Genomic DNA, 6080 nt, shown 5'->3' with positions numbered 1-6080 from the left:
GATCACTATGGCATTACTGAGAGTTGAAAAACTGTCTAAAGTCTTTCATCTTTAATAAAATGATCAGCGTTCTGCTCTACCAGGTGTAACAATTGAGTTTAACATCCAGGCATCCATGAAAACGGAATTTATGACATTTAACGGAGTTAGAAGTTAGCAGGGAGTTAGCTCGCTAGCTTCTATCTAAATACAATATAGCATGTCCTGACTGCGGGGTTTTGGAAACAAATTAAAACGTACAGCTCTGCTATCACTTCCAGCATAAATGAAGACAGAAAACTAGACAGCAGTGACGTTTGTAGGGTTACTGAAGTTTGGCTAGCTGGTATATAATGATGTGCTATGTGACCGCTAGCGACACAGCTATGTTAGCATAATATAAACAAGCTAACTTTTTTCCCACTCGATAAAAGTTAACGTGAGTGTTCTCGGTGGTCAGGAACAAATGTAATCGCATGGCAGGATGCTGTAAAAGGACCAAACTTCAGCCAGGAGAACAACTGAGATAATCCATCCACAATACGAAGTTAGTCATTCATATACTGCTGCATGGGCTGGGCTGTAGTTACATCCTAAGGTTTTAAAAACTGAGCTTAAATAAATGATTAGTGGTAATAAAAGCCGAGGGAGGTCAACAGTGGTCGCTGACTGTTTTAGGAGCTTTTTGAGATCAAATAGAAGAAAATACATAACATTAAACATGTTAACAACACAAAAGCCATATTAAACGCAGACTACTTTAGACCCGGAAGTAGGATTCGTCGCGTCATCACTGAACAACCAGATAAGAAGGCAAGGGTGCAAGACAGCCAATCACAACAAAGAGGCCAGAATGTTTCATTTAGATGATGCGCTGGGTGGCTATTTAAGATAAGATAAGATAGAACTTTATTAATCCCTCGGGTGGGTTCCTCTGGGAAATTCGAAATATTTAAAGGGCCAGTATAAGGTAAATTATTGAAAACATTTTTTAAACTGCTAATCAAGCAGAAACCACAACAGAAAATGAGCATTAATGGCCCCTTTTAACATTTTCTTTAAATTTCTTTGATAATATTTCTGTCAGTCACAGGCTCGATTCAGTGGTGAGTTGTCAAACTGTAAGTCATAAATTACTTAAAGGGTCTAAACACTTAGTTTCAAATTTACATATTTCAAAAATAGTATTAAATATTTATGAGGAAACCAACAACATTCAGAGTTAAAGGCATCCTGTGGAGTTTTTGACCACTGGCAACATTATGGAGCAGCGTGTCCTGTTTTCATACATCTAAAATTAGAAAATGTAGTAATATAATGGTTTTCCCTGCTGATGGCTTTTAGTTTTTTTGTTTTGTTTTGTGTTTAAATCAGCTTTGTTAATGTTTTACGAATAGGAAAAAGCATTGAGCTGGGCTGTTAGATCTGCAGGATATGCTTACAGAGAAACAAAACCTCTGCAGGCCCTGTCGCCGCTGTTGCTCTATGAGGTTCCCAAAATTCACCAGCAGTGTTTTTATGTTTTTTGTTTTGTTTCATCTCACATTTTTCCACATCCGGCCTTCCTATTTTAACCCAGGGCAAACAGCACAGACAGACTCATAGAGCATGCTGCTCTGTGAGAAAAGTGCTAGGTACAGCTTGAATATTTTTCTTTATGAGTCAGCGTGTATTTAGTGACTCATAATGTGGCATGCGCTGAGTTAAAATACCAAATCTGACACCCCCCTAAAAATGGTTATGAAGATTTGTCAATAGAAGCTGCGTAGGAACTGTGAGCGCCAACTTCTGCAGCACCTGCTTCATCCATGTGAAATAAGACCTGTGTGAGAGAACAATCACATCTCTCCGAGATTGTTGTTATAACTTCGGGGATATCATCCCCTGACATTATTACTGAGGTATGTTCTTATTAGCTGTTTTACATTTTACATGTACTTTAACCAACATTCTTACTGAGAACGATTAAAGAGTATCCATTATGCTTTACCTAATTTTCTGTCATATATATATATATATATATATATACTGTTACAGAAGTGGATGCTCATATCAAACATGGCCAAAATTTCAAGCACTGAGGTGAAAAAGGCTTCAGCCTGCTCTAATCACCCAGTTTCAGACAGTTATGGGGGGGTCTGTGCCTAATTTGTTCGTCTCAGCTAATCAGAAGAAAGCTGGCTTAAAGGGAAAAGAGCCAACACTGGTTGTTTTCAGTGGCAAGCTGAAGACCCAGTATATGATAAATAAAGATTACTTTGAGCTATAAATCATTAAAGGCTATTGTGAGAGCCCAAGAATAAAAACACAACAAACATGGAGCTGGAAATGAGCATAAGAAGTCCACTTTAAGCTGTGCCTGTGCTTCTGATATGAGCTCCGTTGGTGTATTACTGTATTGTCATTGTACTTGATTTCAGTGTTTTTCTTCTTTGCACATAACAGATTTTACAGGATGTTTTGGTGTTGCTGTGGCTGATTCTGGACACTCTTTATCTCTCTCTCTCACACACACACACACACACACACACACGTGTACACTCATGCTTTCGTGCCTTGTCCTGCTGCTGGACATCCTCTCGCCTACAGCTGCTCCATCGGCAACACACACCTGCTACCATTTGCCATTTTTTCCCACAAACACGTGCACACAAAAGCACACACATGCACATCTTCTGGCTGAGAACTGTGCCTTCTGAGCTGTACATGCACACACCTTCATGAAACACGCTCTTCTGCCTTCTGGTCACGGTACAAAAGTCCCCTGGTGTTCACTCCTTACTGTCATTGTTTTCTAAAGATGGCTGAGGGAGAGATGTAAACTCGTGATGCAGCGTGACTCACGGTGAATTCATATTGGGCCCTTTGCTTCTTTTTGGGACACAAGGTAGATACTCGTGAGGCAAGATAGACGGCAGACGGAGAGAGCTTGAATCTGCTTTATTCAAGTCCGCGACTGCGGGTACCTGTCCTGTTCTTGTCTGTTTTGAAGCACGCCGCGAGTGTAAAACAGCAGATGCAGATGATAACAAAGCAGCTAAAATCGTAGACGTATCACTGTACTGCTTCTGTGGTGAACTTGAGCCTGGTTCGGTGTTTTCTTAAAATCATCAGCTGCCACATTCAGAATGAATGTGTAAATTGTTTTGGAGATAATGTGGCTTTTATGCAGACATTATTTATGTTGCTCTCCGGTAGCAGTGTAACACATTCCTATCAAAAGCCGTAACTGTAACCCCCCCCCCCCCCCCCCACAAACAGACCAGATCTTGTTCTGACATTGAAACAGTTTTCAGCTTCCTGGCTCACAGCTGTAGACCTGAACATCGTGATAGAAAGAGATAAGTGGCAGGGCGATCCCTTTCGGGTGTACCAGCCTAGATTAGTGTGGAGTTTTTCCCTCCACCTACATGACACAGATCTAAAGTAGGTCTTTTCTCTGACCCAATACACTCATTTTTCTTTTCTCCTGGAGAACCAGTTTTCTGGTTAGGTTCTGTGTTGTAACTTTGTAGGAAACAACTGACAGCATTTCAGTTAAATTTGTGCTTGTGTGCTTGTGCTAGGCTGTGAAATTTGATTGCGTGGCTCACTGAGGCTGACTTACAGAAAATGCTGAGTTTAAACTGGACTGATTTAATACAATTATACAATAATTTTAGATCGGACTACCCCGACCATCCCTGTGCTAAAAGCTGATTTGTTCGTGCTGTCAGTGGAATCCAGGTCCCCGATACATCCAGGACTATTTTTACTCAGTTTTGTCTCACGTGTCATGTGCTGCTGCTCAGTGAAGCCACAAACATCATCCAATTACTGATCGCCTGAAACTATGTTATCGAGCTTTGTGACGCTGCACGGGGAGTTTACCACACTTTCCATTTTCGTGGATAGAAACAGAGGCACATTAAACGAATTGGCTGCATTGTTTATGGGGTAATCAAAAAGAATGAGTGAAGGGAACTAAGACCATTTCAAAACACCAGATCAGCGAAAAAAAGGAAGCTGGACAATAATGTTTATAGCGTCACATACAGAAATTTTAAAGGGAAAATCAGAAAACTCTACCAAAACCTACCAAACTGTAGGTTAATGTTTGAGTTATAATGATTTTAATTGTGGACTGACCTGCTTTCACCAACATGGATTAGGAGATTTGGCTCCCATGCAGCAATACGGCAAATTGTTGCCGGGCACTGAACCGAAAACTAATGAAGCTAACATAATGCAGACTGGTGCTTTTGAGTGCTTTGTTTTAGTGTTACACATTTAGTAAGAAAACTGTTTTTCCCTGAAAGATGGAATCTGAACCCCTTTGTGCTCCACGTATTTTCTACCCATTAATATGAACAGACAGTTTGGAAGCGGGACCAGTGGAGGAAATTCAGGTGGGGTGGAACCCAAAGACTGTTTATAGAAGAAAGAAGTAGCCACTGTGACATCACTCATTTGTTAGTGAATGAGATGAGCGTTTTTGAAACCAGCAGTTTTAAGAGCAGGCCATATCTGGTGGACACTGCTCGTTGGTTCACCACGTGTCCGTTGCACAGGAGATAAACACCGCTTCATCATTATTCTGGAAACTAATTTGAACCATAATTTGCAAAATGAACATTATGTTTTCAGCTAACAGTTAAGACCATTGACTCACAATAAAGGTACTTAAAAATGTGATAAATTTAACATATTTATCCATTGGCGCGCTCTTTAAACCTGAAGCTATGCCCATCTTTTATATACAGTCTATGTTCCCATAGACAGGTTTTAGTCTTTAATGATAAACAAACAAGATGCAGCATGTTAATAAATGAGCTTTAGAGGCACTGGTATGAGGACAGATGAGGCATTTTGAGTTTTTGTCAAAAAAAAAAAAATCTTAAATCATTACTTAATTTGACAGGAACAAATAAAATTGGATCAATTTGTGGTTGTCTAGCAGAGGTAAATGATAGATAACCTGTGCCGGATTAATAGTTTAATTCATTCGCCTCGTTCTGTTTCTTTCCATTTGCTGTGGTTGAATCTCTGTGTCACTCTGAAGTAATGGAGAATAGCTTTGTGCAGTAGGGACAGACATTGCACTGGCTGTTTGAAAAAGAGTTTGTAGGAACAAATACATCATGATCAAAACACTGCCAGTGCTGGCTGTTGGCATAGTTACATCGCCGGCTCCTCCTGCCAGCCTGCTGAGGTGGGAACAGCCACAAGCTGCTCCTTCCTCATCAGTTCACTGGTCTGCACTGAACAGAAACGGCTCTTTAGCAGCAGCAGCAGCAGCAACAGTCAGTGAGCTGCAGACAGCCCATGTCAGACTGTCTCTGTGGATTGTAACGCCAACACTCATACATACCTCCGTTAGCTGTTGTCCCAGTACTCTACAGTGAGCTAGACAAAACACCAGTCTTATAAAGTAGGCTTAAAGGCTGCTTAGTGAATGCATCTGTCGCAACAACAAAACGAGTAGTCAGATATTTAAACACTAACGTTTGGAGGGTTAAGACCTCTCCATGTGGACGGTTTCCCGTTATTGCTGTATGGATTTGTCATTGTCTAGTCCGGCTTTAATGTCTCATTCCTTGGTAGGAATACCTTTTGGACAACATGTATTTACTGCACTCAAACATCTGTATGATATGTGAACAGACTCTTTGTATCTTATGGCATTGTACAAATAAAAGCTTCATGAAAGATGAGGTTAAGGCCTGATGCTGTGTTTGTGATGCCAAATGGTCAAAGGATTTGTAATGATAATAAATCAGTGCTGATATAGTGTAAACAACAAAAGCTTGTACAAGGTATGCAACTCTCACTTCTTTTAACAGGTCATATTGGGTCACATTTTTGTTTAGTAGCTGATTGTGTCAGTATCAATAGACTATAAGAGATAACCTCAATTTGAGTTTTGGCTGTCACACTCTTATCTTTTTTAATCCAGTGAGAGCTGGATTTGAATGTGAAGCTCATACATTAGCAACTGTTCAATCATAAAGGGCCGTTTTCCTGCAGATTTCTACACAACCACAGGAGTCGCCCCCTGCTGGTCATTAGACACTGAGACGTGGAAGCTACAGCCATCTTTTACGTACAGTTTATGAACAGTG

Source organism: Diplotaxodon limnothrissa, linkage group LG7, assembly GCF_057381915.1.
Source record: "Diplotaxodon limnothrissa isolate DT_005_m linkage group LG7, D_limnothrissa_male_GT1.1, whole genome shotgun sequence".
Lineage (NCBI taxonomy): Eukaryota > Metazoa > Chordata > Actinopteri > Cichliformes > Cichlidae > Diplotaxodon > Diplotaxodon limnothrissa.
The sequence above is the reverse complement of the archived record's forward strand: the minus strand, read 5'-3'. Positions refer to the sequence as shown.